At 42.8% G+C, this 18,553-nt stretch overlaps 1 protein-coding gene across 3 annotated transcripts in view; it reads right to left on the bottom strand.

The window, feature by feature from the left end:
• LOC132384559 (protein TANC2-like) overlaps window positions 1–18,553 on the bottom strand; it is a 764,460-nt gene that overhangs the window by 331,582 nt on the left and 414,325 nt on the right. The gene's annotated exons all lie outside the window — the stretch shown is intronic.

The raw sequence follows: 18,553 nt of genomic DNA, 5'->3' as shown, positions 1-18,553 counted from the left end.
GGTATATTAAGAAGAGTGAAATCAGGTGAAATTCAAAGCTACCTTAATTATACTAAAATAAAGATTTCATTTAATGCAATCTGAGACCTGTGGTAACATTCTTATTATAGCTTCAATGGCAAAATCCATTCTAATTCTGATAGATTTAAACAACACAGAAAATAGAGAATGAGCAAAGAAAGAGGTGACAAATGGAATACAGTGTTGGGAAGTGTATGGACATGCACTTTGGTAGAAGGAATAAAAGCATGGAATATTTTCTGAGCAGGGAGAAAATTCGAAACTCAGAGATACGGTCATTTAAAGAGGACAAGGACATAAAAGCAAGGATGCAATATTGAGGCTTTGTAAACACTGGTGAGGCCTCACTTCGAGTACTGTGAACAGTTTTGGATCCATTATTTAAGTAACAATGTGCTGAAATTGGAGAGGATTCAGAGGAGGTTCCGGAAATAAAAGGGTTATGATATGAGCAGTGATTGAAGGCTCTAGGCCTGTACTTGCTGGAATTTAGAAGAATGAGGGGGAATCTCAATGAAATCTATCACATGTTGAAAGGCCTACATAGAGTGGATGTGAAGATGTTTCCTTTGGTGGAGGAGTCTACGACCAGGGGGACGTCCATTTAGAATGGAACTGAGGAGTAATTTCTTTAGCCAAAGGGTAGTGATTCTGTGGAATTTGTTACCATGAGCGGCTGTGGAGGCCAGGTCACTGAGTGCATTTAAAGCAGAGGTTGATAGACTCTTGGTAAGTCAGGGTGTGAAAGGTTATGGGAGGAAGGCAGAGGAATGGGGTTAAGAGGGAAATGGATCCACCATGATTGAATGGCAGAGCAGACTCAATGGGCCAAATGGCCTAATTCTGCTCCTATGTCTTATGGTCTTAAAATGCTGGAGGAAGTCATTGGATAAGAAACAATGAGGAAGACTCATCCTGCTGAGTTCCTCCTATATTTTGTGTGTTGCTCCAGTTTTCCAGCACCTTCAGTCCTTTGTGTCTCTAATACACTTAATTTAAATCGTCATTTCAATGCAGCATTGAAAGTGTGCTGAACTGTCAGAGGAGCAGTTTGGGAGAGGGGGTAGAGGAAGGCTCTGATGACTCCACACCACTACCTGAAGAGAAACAAGGAAATTATCCATATGACATGATTAATATTTAGTAATAACATTTGCAAAACAGATTAGGTTGTCATATAGCTAGTTATTGTTCATTGGAATTTGCTGTGGCACATACCCTTGTATTACAGTTGTAATTACATTTCAAAAGGGGATTGTTACCTTACTGCTGCTTGTACGTGGAAGGGGGGAGCGGGGGGGGGGAGGAATTTGCGGTTCTAACATTTAACTGTCATTCATTCTTTGGGGCATTCCTCTGTTTTTGTGGATATTTGTGAAGAAAAAGAATTTTAGGATTTATATTGTATACATTTCTTTGACATTAAATACCTATTGAAACTTATTGAAAGTATTTCATTAGCTGGAATATCTTTATTAAAATTTTTTCCAGGACTTAAATCAGTGTTGAAAATCTGAGGATGGTCAATACAATCATAGGGATTCACGATAACCAAGCAATCAGTGACATATCATTTTGGGGCCAGCTGCATATCATCAAAACATTCAAGAGACCAGCAAATTGGAGAGAGAAAACAGATTATTGGGTTAAGTTAGCGAATGATAAAAAAAAACAGCCAGAGGATTTTAAAAAAAAATATACACTCACTAGGCTGATTCTTGCAAAAAAGAGATTTCCTATGAGGAAAGGTTGAACAGATTTTTTACCCATAATTAATAGAATTTAGACAAATTTGAGATTTACTGACACCTATAAGATTCTGAAAAAGCTCAAAGTTCAAAGTAAATTTATTATCAAAGTACATATACAGTTGTTGCAATGTGTCTACTGTGGCAGTGTAGTGAGTAGTGCTTATTGCTCTCACTTTCAGCTTCCTCCACTGGCTAGCAGTCTTGCCAAAAGGAGAGCTGGATGTGTAAGTCTCTCCCTACCAATACATAACATCTCCAACAGAAAGTCTCATGTAGTGCCTCCTCGCTGGTGACACATGGAAACTGAACACTTTTCGGACTCGGGCTAAATTACAGAGTACGGGGAGGAGGTCTGGCCCCTGCACATGTAGCACACAGGCCCACTGGTGTGTGGATATGTCCTGTTGCTCATGAACCAGATCCCCAACTATGGGTGAATAGCCCCACTGCCTGTGGGCAGCCTCGGGAGAGACAAAAGCTATGAGAGTAAACTCAGTCAGCAAATCCGGAGTGGGGCCCCTAAGGCAGCTGGATGACCTTGAACATCCTTCTGGCAGCTCCTGCAGTCAAGCTGGTGATAAACGTGTTGCTTCATAAGCTTTCCTTTGGACTACACTGGTGAGGCTGAGAGGAGCATCTTGACAGCTGGGCACCTCAGGATCTCCATGCCTTCCGTCCAGGCTTGTGATGATGATCATCATCACCCAGTGACTTTCGAGACAGACAGAGGCCAACCACATATATATCACCATATACAACCCTCAGATTCATTTTCTTGCAGGTATTTACAGTAAGTACAAAGAAACACAATAGAATGAATGAAAGAATGCACCCAACAGGATGGACAAATAACCAATGTGCAAAAGACAACAATTCAATATGGTCTCCCAAGAGAAAATCCAGAGAAGGTTAATCTATGCCTTTCCTAATATGGCACAACTGCTCCTAGAGGAATGTGGCACTCCACAAGCTTGTGACAGTACCTGATTTGTTTCTCTAGGTAAACATGCCATGATTGGTTTCCCAAAGGAGTTAAAACTAAAATCTGTTTGAGGTTCATTGGAATAAGCTGTTGCCTCACAGTAAGTTTTTAAAATGGCAGCCAACAAGATTGCTGTGGGGCTCATTTGCCTTCAAGGTCATCCCTGGCAGGATGAATTACTATCAAATTATCAAATGCTTCAGCAACAGATAGCCAATTACTTATTACCAAAGATGATTCTCATCATTTTCATTTATAGGAAATTTTGGGCCAGAATGATCCATCGAGTACTTATAGACTTGGAACGACACACTAAAATGAAAATGAAAATGGAGAAATAGGTACTTCTCTTAGCTGTACATCATCTCATCAACTGGAAGAGAAGCAAGTCAGAAAAGTAAAATGAAAAGCTAATAGTACTTTTTTTACCTTGCAATTTTTAATCAAAAAACCAGAAATGATCATGTAAAAACATCACTCAGTTCCCACAAAGGGAATTAATCTTATTCTCCAATATAGTCACCCAAGAACAAAGTAAAATAAATGAAACATGCATTTTCCGCAGCATAATTGATAATATAAAAGGTGCAAACCCAGTAATATTACATTAAAATAATAATTTGTTAAACTGATTTAGAGCAATCTATCTCCTTCATATTTCAATGGGCAGCAGCCGCCATCTGCTTTGCAATTCTAATTGAATAATTTATTTTGAGAATTGTCACTTCCATTTAAAAGATATTTCCAAGTATATACTGTTGATAATGAAGAGAATCCATAAATTATTTTGATCCAATATTTGTGAAAAATTAATGGTGAGAATATCCTGTGCTATTTGTAACATATAAATTGACCAGCAACTTCTGATGTAAGATATTATAGTTAGCAAATTACAAAGCATCCACAGACTTCTGGGCAATTTCAATTGTTTCTCTGTTAAGAATAGCAAGAATAACATTAAGCTTGTAAACCTTTAATTTTCATGGTTGCTGCACTAATTACCCAATAAATTTCCCACAGTAAGCTCAGAAGTTAAATATGGATCATCTTTTAACAATGCAATTAATATTGATAACTGCCATTCATTCTCTCTAGCCCAGAAAATAAGCACTTTAAACATAAAATCTCTTCTCTTCGGGCTGTGGATTGTTGCTGGAAATTTTGAAAGAATGACATTTTAATTACAGCATTTTTCATTTGCATTTTCACTCTACCTTCTTAGACCAATCTCTATTTTTCTCCTTTCAATATTTTTTTTAAACCAAGCCTAATGCATCCACTCTTTCAGACTTTCCCACATGGTGTTATGTTGTTCCCTGAGGTTTCAGATTTCCTGTAACCCCCCCCCCCCACACTCACTAGTTTGCAATTTCAACAGTTTTCTGCGCAAAAATCTTAATACGTAAACACACAATATTAAAGCTCAAAGTAAATTATTATCAAAGTACACATATGTCACCATATACAACCCTCAGATTCATTTTCTTGTGGGCATACTCAATAAATCCATAGTAAGATAATAGCCATAATGAAATACTGCACAATCCTGGGCATTCAACCAGTGTGCATGAGACAACTAAATATGCAAATACAAAAAGAAAGTAATGCACTATTCCAACAAACTCAAGGCCATAAAATTTGGTGGGTGAAGTAGAGCACAGGAACCGGAGCACAGCAAACACAACCTTCTGAGCCAGATGCTGAACCACATGGATTTCCTAATGGACAGACAGTGGATTATCAGAGTTTTGGGATTAAGCATTCATAAAGACAATAGTTGTCTTCCAAACAACGCTCTTAGACAGACTGCCTGGAAACATCAGTTGTCTGGGAAAAACATACCATCATGTTTAAAACAGTGGAGAGTTATACTGTTGTCATTTTTTCATTTTAGTCTGATTTGTTAGAAGGCACTGCAAAGAAATCAATTTGTGCTGGGAAAGGCATGAAGATCCACAGGAAGAGTTAAGTGATATTGGATCTGATCAAGCAAATGTCCTATCATATTGATTATGAAGACTTGCTTCTGTAATATGAGTGGCCTATAGATGAGGAACTTAATTTCGTGGAACTTATATACATACATGCTTTGGATGCCACAAACATGCCAACGTACTGTGTACAAATGTACAAAATACTAAGAAGAAAGTCATTCAGCAACCGAGCAGTAAATATCCAATCAGATTCAGATTCAGTTTATTGTCATTTAGAAACCATAAATGCAATGCAGTTTAAAAATGAGACAACGTTCCTCCAGAATGATATCACAAAAACAAATGACAAAACAGACATCCACATATCCAATCCCCAATCCGTATTACCATCTTAGTGTGTTCCCTGGAAAGGAGCTCCAAATCTACCAGACAAAACAAGACCAAAAACTAAACCTACAAGACCTGCACAAAACCACATAGTTACAACAGTGCAAACAATAGCATAATTGATTTAAAAAAAACAGACCATGGGCACAGTAAAAATAGTCCAAAGATGTTAAAAGACTATAAGTTCAAAAGAAACCACCACACAGTTTCCACAAGTCCTCAGGGTCCCGACAGACTCATCATCCCACGCAGGCGGCAGAAGGGAATACCCGCGCTATGGACTTCCACGGTGCCACCCAACTCAGCCTCGCAGACACAGCACACAATGAAAGCTCTGTCGAACCCAGCCTCGCAGAAACAGAACACACTGAAAGCGCTCTGACCGCAGCGGACTCCGAGTCCGTCGAACCTCCAAGCCTCCAACCATCCCCTCCGGCACAGCTTCTCCGAGCACCATCCTCTGCCGAGCGTGTTAAGACGCCCCCGCCAACGGCCATCGGCAACGCGACCCCTAGGACTGGGGGCCTGTTCTCAGCAGAGACCCGGACCTCACAGCAGCGGCAGCAGCAACGAAGAAGGTCTTCCTGGAGATTTCCAGCTGTTCCTCCGTGCTTCCACGTCCGTTTTCAATCGATTATGATTGCGCACGGCACCCCGCTTCACAAATAACAGATAATCAGCTCCAGAGTGGCCGCTGCAAGCTGTGTCGCGCCACTATCTTCATAGTTACTTTTATGATAAAATTATAATGTTCCGTGCACATAAACATCACAAATACTCAGTAGCACTTCAAGGGCCATTTCCTTTTGCCCATCAAGCCAAGCAAAATTAATCTTGGATAGAGTAACAAATAAACCCTGTTCTTGTTAAGAAACAAACTAAGGTCTTTAAAACATTTGCCAAATGTGACTAACATCAATGCAGTTTGATAATGCATTAATATACTATCAATAAATTGCAACTTAGAACATAATTGCACAACCTTAAAAAAAACACCACAGACACCACAATCAGGTTTACTATCACACTGACGTATGTCACAGAACTTATTGTTTTGCAGTACAGTGTAATACATAAAATAAAATATATACAGGGGCATTCTGGTTAATTGGGACACATCAGGACCTATATTCCCTCCAAGCTGTGTGCGTGTGCCTGCGCACACACTTTTTTCAACCAGCGCACAAAGGAAATTAATGTGCGCACAAAAGGTTAGTTACCTAAAATAATGGAATTAATTATACTTATTGAAAATAATCTTTTAGCTAAATGTTTCTGTTAACTAGTTAGTCGGTTTTTCAAATACAGGTTTCCCCCGCTATCTGAAGGTAGAGCGTTCCTATGAAACAGTTCATAAGCCGGAATGTCATAAAGTGAAGAAACAATTACATTTATATGGGAAAAATTTGTGAGCGTTCCCAGACCCAAAAAATAACCTACCAAATCATGCCAAATAACACTTAAAACCTAAAATAACAGTAACATATAGTAAAAGCAGGAATAATATGATAAATACACAGCCTATATAAAGTAGGAATACTTTTCTGCAATCATTGCAGCACTGTCCACTATAGCAAAAATCTTACGCAAGCACTCTCGGCAGAAGTGCTCTCTCCAGTAACCTTTAAGCTATGAAGCTGCCAAACTATACCAAATAACACATAAAAATACACAACCTATATAAAGTAGGAATTATGTATGTACAGTGTAGTTTCACTTACCGGAATCGGGAAGACAGCGAGCACACTGATGATGGTCTGTTAGACTGAGTCGTCAGAGATTGGGGTGCTCAGCAATTTTTTCCAATAAATTGCAGTTTCATCACATTTAAACACTTGCTTATACAAATAACCACCTTCTGTAATTATTTTCTTCAGTTCTGCTGGGAACTTTTCGGCAGCTTCAGTATCAACCAAAGCACTCTCTCCAGTAAACATTAAACTATGAAGCTGCTAAAAAGTTCCCAGCAGACTAAAAGAGACCACTTTACTATGAGCAGAACCAATAGTAACATCAGCAGCTTTCAAGATTCTTTCTCTCTGTGTATAAAGAGTGCGAATGGTGGATGCAGGCAAGTTCAATGCACGGACAATGTCCTTACTCTGTTGACCATGATCGAAATGCTTAATTATGTCCAGTTTTACGCTAAGCGTAACAGCTTTACTAGCTCTCTTAGGCTTTTCCAATACCTTGGGACACATCTTGCTAACGGATGCACAAAATAAATCAAGATAAAGCACAGATGCTCACAGACACGTGCTTCAGCTATTTTGGCTTGATGATACATGCAGTTCCGGGGCAGGAGTTTGGCTGCTCGGTGCACGCTCTGCCTTTTTTTGTAAAAGCGAAAACTCTTTGGTTAGTGAAAACAGGTAACTAATGTAGGTCTTTCGTAAAAGCAAGGTGTCGTAAAGTGAACATTCGTAAAATGGGGGCCACTTGTACCACAATGCACGTCACTAATTTACATCACCTCACCTTTCCTGTTCCAGTTTGTACAGCTGCATCACAGCGGCAGCCACCTTTGGCTGATAGTGTTCATATTGTAAAGTTTACAAAGATCTGTTTCAAATCCTGCAGGTAGCTTACTAAGTTTTTAATTGAAAAAAATATTGATTCACTATGTCGAATTCAAAAGAAGCGAAGGACATGAAGCATGAAAGAATGGCAAATTTGTTTAAAGTTGAATGGCTTAACAAAATAGTAGAAACTGCTACTCCAAAAACATCACAGTAGATACAAGTTTGCTGTTGACTTTTATAAATAGTCTTTGTGTTCATTTAGAACAAAGGTTTCCTGAAGATGAGGTACAAGAATGGTCAGCTTTTGATTTCTCCGCAATTGCAGATTGTGACTTCACATTTGGCAATGAACAAGTTAATGCCTATCTCTAAAATAACATGATTTTCTAGCTGAAAATACTGTAATAGTTAGACAGTTTAATGATTTCACATTTTCTGTGCAAGAATTAAATCCAAACTGATTTCAAACTTTGCTCAAATGGTAGCATTTGTACTTCAAGATGAACAGTTTTGCGACCTTGCACAGTTGATGGACATTGGAGGAACCTTTCTTGTGTCTAGTGCGGATTGTGAACAAAGTTTTAGCCTAATGAATCAACTCAAAAATAAGCTGAGAAACTGTTTAGGTGAATGTCATTTGGATATGTTAATGAGAATCAAAAGCTATCAATTGGATGGAAGTTCTATTAGTCTAGATAGCGTTTACAAAGAATGGGTAAATGTCGAAGACAGGAGAAAGAAAAAAATAACTGAGTGACTTAAGTATATATGTTATTTTGTTGTTATTCTGTGCAGTTTTATGTCAAATATTTTGTAAACCTACATAAAATATGCCATATGTGCATTCAGTGCGCACATACTTTTGTCACAGGAAAAAAATTTGCACAACATAAAATTTTTGTGCACACTGACTACTAAAAATTAGAGGGAACATTAATTGGACCTGTACATCTTGCCCTAATTAAGCAGCTGCTCTAATTAGCCAAAGTTTCATGGAAATAGTTAAAAAGGTATAAAAAATACAAACTACCATTTAACTGAGTAACAAATTATATATTTAAATGAAATACAGAATAAATTAGAACATTATCAATACTACAGTACTATAATACTATGTATTAGTTCCTATTAGCTGTCGATGGAGGGATTAATCAGTATACAGTGCTATGTTCCTTTGACTGACTGTAAATAAACAAAATCAGTACTGACTCCTAGTGTAGATAACTGACTACCTTCATACGATGCTTTTGACAATTGCATCCTCCAAATTTTCATTTTCATTGTAATATTCAAGATGATTGTCAATACCTTCAAATTCTTCATAGTTCCTAACTTGTTGAAGTAGTGAAATCATTTAATTTTTCACTACTGGCCATTTCTGACATCTCCAAGCCTGAATGTTTGAAACCGCAGTGAACAGAACAGTTCTGAATTGTCCCACTGCTTATTTCTCGCCAACTATCAGTGATAAAAATCATTGCTTTTTGAACACAAACACACTCAACTGATACTATTTAAAAACTCTTTGCTCTAAGCACAGTGTATTAACTAATGGCCACAAGTGTGGGGAAGGAAGTTCTGTAGATGGTGGAGTTCCTTTGTGCCTGTTGCCTTTTTCCTTCTTGCAGGTAAATGCCATACATTTGGGAAGTTCAAGTGGAATTGAATATTTTGCAGTGATTAGCAAACTTTCCCACTTCTGACAATGTGATGGAAAGAGCAGCTCAAGACAGTTGGGTCTAGGATAGAGGCATGATAGTGCCTCCAGTGACAGAGGTGAAACAATTCATCTCCAGTGACCACTACCATCTTCCTGTCTGCAAGGTATGACTCAATAGAGTGGAGTGCTTCCCCACCCATTAGAGTGGAGTGTTTCACCAGTGATTGCAGTTTGAGCATGTCTCCTTGATGCTATCAGTCAAAGGCCTTGATGTCAAGGGTAGTTACTCTCAAATTACCTTTGATCTAACAGTGAAGAGTGTGAAGTTACCATTACTAGAGAGAAGGTTCTTGGGAAACGTAACGGCCTGAAGGTAGTTAAGTCACCTGGACCAAATGGTGTACACCCCAGGATTCTTAAAGAGGTGCCTGATGGGATTGTGGAAGCATTAGTAAAAATCTTTTAAGAATCACTAGATTCTGGAATGGTTCCAGAAGATTGGAAAATTGTAAATGTCACACCACTCTTCAAGAAGGGAATAAGGCAGAAGAAAGGAAACTATAGACCAGTTAGTCTGACCTATAGTTATTAAGGATGAGGTCTCAAGGTACCTGGAAGCACAAGAAAAAATAGACCATAGTCAGCATGGCTTCTTCAAGGGGAAGTCTTGCCTGACAAATTTGTTGGAATTCTTTGAAGAAGTAACAAGCAGGATAGACAAATGAGTATCGGTTGATGTTGTGTAATTGGATTTTCAGAAGGCCTTTTGATATGGTGCCACGCAAGGCTGCTTAACAAGATCCGAGCCCATAGTATTACAGGAAAGATTCTAGTATGGCTGATTGGCAGGAGGCAAAGAGTGGGAATAAAGGGAGCCTTTGCTGGTTGGCTGCCGGTGACTAGTGGTGTTCCACAGGGGTGTGTGTTAGGACCAAATTTTTTTACATGGTGGGGCAGTTAGTTTTGAGACTACAGAAGGTCTTAAGACAGGTTTTGGAAAATGGGCAAAGAAATGGCAGATGAAATACCGCCTCAGAATAGAGGGGCATCCTTTCAGAACAGACGTGAGGAAGAATTTCTTCAGTCAGAGAGCAGTGAATCTGTAGAATTCTTTGCCACAGGCATCTGTGGAGGCCAAGTCCTTGTGTATATTTAAGGCAGAGGTTGATAGATTCTTGATTGGTCGAGGCATGAAGAGATGAAAGGAGAAGGCAGGAGATTGGAGTTGAGAGGAAAATTGGATCAGCCAAAATGAAATGGCAGAGCAGACTCGATGGGCCAAATAGCCTAATTCTGCTCCTATACCTTATGGTCTTATGGTAAAACTGTGATGAGTTCTAGAGCACAGTGGCCCTTGCAAAACCTGAACTGGGAATGGGTGGGTGGAATGTCAGTGAGTAAATGCTGCTTGATTACACCATCCATCACTTTGTTGATGATTAAGTACAGGCATTAAGGGTAATAATTAGTCACTTTAGATTGTTTTTCGTGTACAGGTGTCCCCCGCTTTATGAATGTTCGCTTTATGCCACTTCGCTTTTACAAAAGACCTGCATTAGTAACCTGTTTTCGCATTACAACGAAGATTTGCGCTTTTACGAAAATTTTTCTGATACAAATTAATGGTTCTTCGCTTTATGCCATTTCGGCTTAAGAAAGGTATCATAGGAACGCTCTACCTTTGTAAAGTACGATACCCGTATATAAAATACAAGCTATCACTAGGCTCTGTACACCTGTTATGGACACAGTTGTGCTTTTAATATTTAAGTAATATTTGTGAAATAATGTGAATATATATTTTGATTAAGCATGCTTGTTTATTTAAATAATTCTTTATGGGTTATATATAAAAATACGTGAATTGCATACATCATCACACTACCACTTGATACACGAGTGCCTCACTTAAAATAAACACAAGTTAAACTCATATTTCAGGCTCTCTTGTCTTCCTTTGAATTACTTTAACATTTTGAAATTACAAAATATAACGGGCACCCCTATATAAGAGTAACTTTTAAACTCAAAAATCTGTTGTACGTACATATGCTAGAACTAGTTTCCCCTCTCTACCTTTAGTAACTGTTCATTCAGATCAGTCTTGTCTGCTTTTGATGACATTTGCTGTGGAGGTATGAAGATCTACTGAGCAGGTTTTGTCTATTTTCTGACATATGGACAAATCCTGTGCTTTCAGATGTTTCTTGATCACATGTAATTAATTGAATAAGCTGAAGGCTAGCTACTGTCATGGTTTGGCAGTTTGGAAGGAACATGGTGATGAATACTTTATCCTGGTCTCTGATACTCACATTCTGGGCCCCATCATCATTGAAGATGAGGATATTCTTAGAGTCTTTTCCACCCGTTACCTAATTTACTTTCCACCATCATTTACCATAAGATAAAGGAAAACTTAAAGCTTTGATCAAATTAATTAGTTTTCCGCTTGCTTTGCTTTATGCTTGCTGTTTAGTGTGTTCATAGGCTGACATTTCTTTTTTCAGAATGTTTGGTGCTCCCAGTATTTACCCAAGGTTGATCCCTTTGCTTGGCAGTTTCGAAGACTAAGGGTTTTGGCTATTGATTGTGGTAAAATATGACAGTGGATCCACAGCACATTATTATCATTGTTATCTAGTTTTGAGCTGCCAGTTACGTTCCATGTCCACCACATTCAGCAAGAGTATGCCGTCATACTACACAAATGAAGGATGTGAATACTTTGCCTCCACAAAAACTGAGTGTTGGTCACTTCAACCAGTGCTATTATGGATATACCTGCCATAGATGTATGGATGGGAAGGTCAGTCTGGGAGCTATGTCCTCCAGGACTTGGTCACTCTGATCAGTGATGATGCTACCATACTGCTCTTGATGATAGACAGAGAAGTTCCCCATCTACAGCACATCCTGTGCCCTTTCTCCTTTCAGGGTTTCCTGCAACTGTTGTTCAACATGTAAGAACACTCATTCATCAGCTGAGGTAATCAGAAGGAATGCCCACTCACGTCATGGGACTGTGTATCTCATTGAGGTCTTGTGGACCTCATTGTGGACCACCCCTTCCTGCAAATACATGAGTGTGCCAGTTGCAGAGAACATATCTAAGGATTATGATGGAAGATTGTGCCACATCATAAGGTATGATTCTGCACATCTAACTGTGTCAGGCTGTTGTTGTTCAATTAATTTGTGGGTCAGTTTCTCAAACTCAGACCTGTCCCCAAAAATTTGTGAGCAGAACTTAACAAGGTCAACTAGGCAGGAACAACTTTGCTGCATTCAGTTTGTTACCTAGACAAATGCCAAGTTTATTGCTTCTCTGTTTAAATGGAGAAGTGATGTTACAACTAACTGGCTGGCCTGTCCACTTCAGAGGGCATTTAAAGTCAACCACATGGAATCGCATGAAATTGTGACTTCACCTACCCACACAAAAAGTGCTGGTCTCTCCATTCTCTTATAAATTCACATGTATGGGAAGTAGTCAAGAGATATTAGAGCAGAAATTCAGTTTTGATTGAAAGCACTAAAACCATGAGATTATCATCTGCCAGCTGTACTTAGCACATTTGATTCCACTGGTCAATACATTTTATAAAGCATTTTCCATTTAAAGCTTGTAAACAGAATTTAAATATTCTTAATATATCTTAACTAGAATTATAGATTAAGCTTAACTGCTCAATACAAACATTATCTATTAAACAGTAATATTTACCAAGCACAGAACATGGGATACTTCCCAACCTCCTGTTTTCCACATGCTTAAGATTTTCAGTGATAGGTGGCTAGTGTAGTGTCTGCAAACACTACATCATTGATGCACCATCAATAACTCACACTGAGACGTAGGCGAGATATCGGCTTTTATTGACTGGAAGAAGGAACCAGGAGTGAGTGTCTATCATACAAGGTCCTGGAGACTGAGGCCGATCTTCAGGCCGCAGGTCTCCTTTATACAGGGGCCTGTGGGAGGAGCCACAGGAGCAGTCAGCAGGGGCGTGTCCCGACAGGCACATAGTTCACCACATTCACCCCCCCTTCGTTTGAAAAAGTCCTCATGTAGCGAAGGTTCTTACAAGTCAAGCCGATCAGGCGGTCGAATCTGTCGCTGCGATCTACGTAGCACCGGCTGTGACCGCATAGGTGCCGGCAACATTGGCGATTGCACAAGGGACGGGGGTTGCGCGTGTTCTTGCCCACTAGGCGCCGGTGATCCCTCATGCATGTGCGAGGCGCCTGGTATAAATGCGTACGAAACGCCCGGTATACAAGTGTCGTGAGGAGTCTGTGTAGGGCCTGGTGAGTACGGTGTCACCTCTGGTGCAGGGTTCACAGTTACCGGAGAGCCTTCAGGGTAGTGGTCTGCTGCACCTGCGGGTGCCAGGTCGCGGATGGAGACCGTGTCCTCCCGCCCATCAGGTAAGACCACGTAAGCATACTGGGGGTTCGCATGGAGAAGGTGAACCCTCTCCACCAGCGGGGAGTATTTATTGCTCCTCACATGTTTCCGGAGCAGCACTGGCCCCGGGGACGTCAGCCAAACTGGTAGGGTGGTCCCAGTGACAGACTTCCTGGGAAAAGAGAATAGGCGTTCGTGAGGGGTGGCATTGGTGGACGTACATAACAGAGAGCGGATAGAGTGCAGTGCCTCAGGGAGGACCTCCTGCCATCGAGAGACCGGCAACCCTTTGGACTTAAGGGCTAAAAGTGTGGCCTTCCACACTGTGGCATTCTCCCGCTCCACCTGGCCATTACCCCGGGGATTATAACTCGTGGTCCGACTGGTAGCAATGCCCCTAGCTAGCAAGTACTGGCGCAGCTCCTCACTCATAAAGGAGGACCCTCTATCACTGTGGATATAGCAGGGATACCCGAACAGAGTGAAGAGCTGGCGCAGGGCTTTTATGACGGACGTGGCAGTGGTGTCGGGGCAGGGGATGGCAAAGGGGAACCGTGAGAACTCGTCAATAACACTGAGAAAATAGACATTGCGGTCAGTGGAGGGAAGGGGGCCCTTAAAGTCAACACTCAGGCGTTCAAAAGGGCGGGTGGCCTTGACAAGTTGTGCCGTGTCAGGACAGTAGAAGTGCGGTTTGCACTCGGCACAAATTTGGCAGTCCCTGGTCATCGTCCTGATGTCCTCCAGGGAGTACGGCAGGTTCCGAGCTTTCACAAAATGGTAAAATCGGGTGACCCCCGGATGGCAAAGTTGTGCATGAAGGGCGTACAGCTGGTCGAGCTGTGTGCTAGCACATGTTCCCCGGGATAGGGCATCAGGGGGCTCATTGAGTCTGCCAGGCCGGTACAGGATATCATAGGTGTAGGTGGAGAGTTCTATCCTCCACCGCAAAATCTTATCATTTTTGATCTTGCCCCGCTGTTGGTTGCTGAACAGGAACGCAACCGAGCGCTGGTCGGTCAGCACAGTGAATCTTTTGCCAGCAAGATAGTGCCTCCAGTGCCTAACAGCCTCCACTATGGCCTGGGCTTCTTTCTCCACCGCGGAGTGCCGAATTTCAGAGCCTTGGAGGGTGCGAGAAAAGAATGCTACTGGTCTGCCTTCCTGATTAAGGGTAGCAGCCAGAGCGAAATCGGAGGCATCACACTCCACTTGGAAGGGAGCGGTCTCGTCCACTGCATGCATCGTAGCTTTGGCAATGTCCGCTTTAATGCAGTTGAAGGCCGCGCAGGCCTCAGCAGAGAGGGGAAACGAGGTAGACTTGACCAGGGGGCGAGCCTTGTCTGCGTAATGGGGGACCCATTGGGCGTAATAGGAAAAAAACCCCAGGCACCGTCTGAGGGCCTTGAGAGTGGTGGGAAGAGGGAGCTCTAACAGGGGGCGCATACGTTCGGGATCAGGCCCAATAACCCCGTTTTCCACGACATACCCAAGTATAGCAAGGCGGGTGGTACCAAAAACACACTTGTCCCTGTTATAAGTAAGGTTCAGAGCTGCGGCCACTTGGAGAAACCGTTGGAGGTTGGCGTCGTGATCTGGTCTGTCATGACCACAGATGGTGATGTTATCCAGATAGGGAAATGTGGCCTGCAGTTGGTACTGGTCCACCATCCGGTCCATTTCCCTCTGGAAGACAGAGACACCATTCGTGACACCGAAAGGGACGCGCAGGAAGTGATAGAGCCGGCCGCCCGCCTCGAAGGCGGTGTAGGGGCGGTCCTCTGGGCAGATGGGGAGCTGGTGATAAGCGGATTTCAGATCTATTGTCGAGTACACCTTATACTGAGCAATCTGGTTGACCATATCCGCGATGCGGGGTAGGGGGTATGCGTCAAGCTGCGTAAACCTATTGATGGTTTGACTATAGTCCACCACCATCCTATTTTTCTGCCCAGTCCGAACAACAACCACCTGGGCCCTCCAAGGGCTTGTGCTCGGCTCAATGATCCCCTCCCTGAGCAGCCGCTGCACCTCCGACTGAATGAAGGCCCGGTCCCCCGCGCTGTACCTCCTGCTTTTGGTTGCCACAGGTTTACAGTCGGGGGTCAGGTTGGCGAACAGCGGTGGGGGAGGGATCTTGAGAGTGGAGAGGCTGCAAGTGTCGGTAGCGCAGCTGTTGGCCTGGTTCTGGATGGGATGTGTGTGTCCGTGTGTGTGTGTGGTCAGTAGCGGGGTATGTGAAGAAGTCCCACAAAATTGAGGATTCTTGACAGTGAGTGGTGGGAGGGGCCCGTCATATACCATAGTCACACTTTCGAGATGGCTCTGGAAGTCCAGCCCCAATAGCACAGGTGCACACAGATTAGGCATGACCAGCAGTTCAAAGTCCCGATATTCTGTGCCTTGCACCACCAAAGTCGCTACACAACCCGCCCGGATGTCTGCGGACTGCGACCCAGAGGCCAAATGGAACCTCCGACTGACCGGCCGCGTTGCAAGTCCGCAGCGTTGCACTGTGTCCGGGTGAATAAAACTCCCAGTGCTGCCCGTGTCAAACAGGCATCCAGTCCAGTGCCCCTCCACCTGGATGTCCATCATGGACCTTGCAAGCTGGTGTGGGGCACTTTGGTCGAGAGTCACAGTGGCCAGAGTTGGATCGTCGGGGTACCCGGTCAGCATCCGAGGATCGGGGGCGGGGCGTGCTGACGTCGACAAAGATGGCCGCCCACATCCCGGCATGCAAGATGGCGGCCCCCACGTTTCACCCGCAGCGCTGCACTCCGCTCGAGGTTGAGACTTACAGACCTTGGCGAAGTGGCCCCGCTTTCCGCAGCTGGAGCAGGTCGCTTCTCGCGCTGGACAGCGTTGTCGAGGATGTTTCTTTTGGCCACAGAAATAACAAAGCACGAGTTTCTTACGGGCCACAGCCGTGGTCTGGGTCGGGGAGCTCGTGGAATCGCGACTGGCGGCGGCGTTGGCGAATTCACTCCCGGGAGCCGGCGGTGGCGGGGTCTGAGGCGTCCACGAAACCGGCGGGGAATCGCGCGACTGGACAGCGTCGGCGTTATGCCGCGCAGCTTCTAGAGCGTTGGCCTTCTCTATCGCCGAGCTTAAGGTACGATCCGAGTTCTCCAGCAGCCGCTGGCGCATGTACACTGACCTCAGTCCCGTCACAAAGGCGTCTCGCACTAGCAGCTCCACATGCTGTTCTGCCGTGAGCGTCTTGCAGTCACAAGCTCGGACGAGCATCTGTAGTGCTCGGAGAAACTCAGCGCACAATTCGCCAGGCCGCTGTTGCCGGGTAGCTAAGCGATGTCTTGCGTAGACGGTGTTCACCAGCCGCAGGTACTGTCGTTTGAGGGCGTCCAGTGCCCCTTCGTAGGTCGGCAGGTCCCGGATAAAGGAGTAAACTTTGGAGGAGACCCTCGAGAGTAGGATTCTGTGCATAACGGCGGGTTCAGTCGCACGAAGCTCCGCCAAGTACGATTGGAAGCATGCAAGCCAGTTTCAAAAGCGAGAGCTGCGTCAGGGTCTTGAGGGTCCAAATCCAACCGGTCCGGACGCAAAACGGGTTCCATGTTTTAAAACTTCCAGTCAATAAAATTGATGCACCATCAATAACTCACACTGAGACGTAGGCGAGATATCGGCTTTTATTGACTGGAAGAAGGAACCAGGAGTGAGTGTCTATCATACAAGGTCCTGGAGACTGAGGCCGATCTTCAGGCCGCAGGTCTCCTTTATACAGGGGCCTGTGGGAGGAGCCACAGGAGCAGTCAGCAGGGGCGTGTCCCGACAGGCACATAGTTCACCACAATCATCCACCACACTGCCTCAGGGGCTTGCCAGTGAGACAAAGAAATACGCAAATACAAGATATAGCACAGACCTAACGTTCATCCAGAAGATTTTATAATCTCAATAACATTTGTAAATTACCAGAGACTTCAAGTCAAATCTAACATGCTCCCAAAAACGATACTAACTGTAGGATCGCAACACTTTGGGGCGGGGATGGCTATTTACAAGAGCTGCACTGACCAAATCCTGCAAACATTGCAGATCAGAACTGACAAATGCCTCAGAATTTCTCCAGCCTGGGAATGATCCATAACTGTAAATGCCAAAGCGAAATTCTTTAAATAAAAATATATGCATGAGGCAGAGATGGAAGACAGTGCTGGAACAAAATACAATCACTAAGTACAGAATTCCTCTCAAGCAAATGCAGTCCACAAGGTAACATGGAATCTAGCAAGCATAATCTGCAATTAGACATCTAGTACAGAATCACAAGATTCTGTTTGAAGATCCCACATTTCCAACAGCATTTCTGCACAGGATATTCTACAAGATATTTTAGAAATAACAAACTACTGCAGGAAAAAAAAAACTGTGCATTGCAGTAAATGCTGAAGAGTACAATTTTCATTTTTTGTTGCATTCCTTGGTTAAACATTTCTGTATCAAAGCTTTTTATTTCTTATTTAAAAATGTACTTGCAAAATATCTAATTTACCCAAGTCACGAAAAGAAATCTGACTATTCTGCATAAATTTTCTGAGCTCAGCAAGCACTTTCCCCTCATAGAAAACAAAATGCATGCCTGAAGTATGATTAAGCTATTCCACATGCACTACACCAGACCACACTATTATCACAACAAGCATACAGAGAGATCAAACTATGGTACTTTTATATTGCAATTCCTAGAAGTGACAACTCCAAACTAAGGCATTCTGAAACTAATTATATAAATGTACAACGCAATTAATAACAGATTCAACCCCTAGTTTTAAAAAAAACTGTACTCTTGTCAGCAACATACTTCAATTCCTTCTTGTCCTCTCTATTGTTATACACTAAACATCATCCACTACAAAGA

The sequence above is a fragment of the Hypanus sabinus genome, chromosome X1 (genome assembly GCF_030144855.1).
Source record: "Hypanus sabinus isolate sHypSab1 chromosome X1, sHypSab1.hap1, whole genome shotgun sequence".
Lineage (NCBI taxonomy): Eukaryota > Metazoa > Chordata > Chondrichthyes > Myliobatiformes > Dasyatidae > Hypanus > Hypanus sabinus.
The sequence above is the reverse complement of the archived record's forward strand: the minus strand, read 5'-3'. Positions and strand labels throughout refer to the sequence as shown.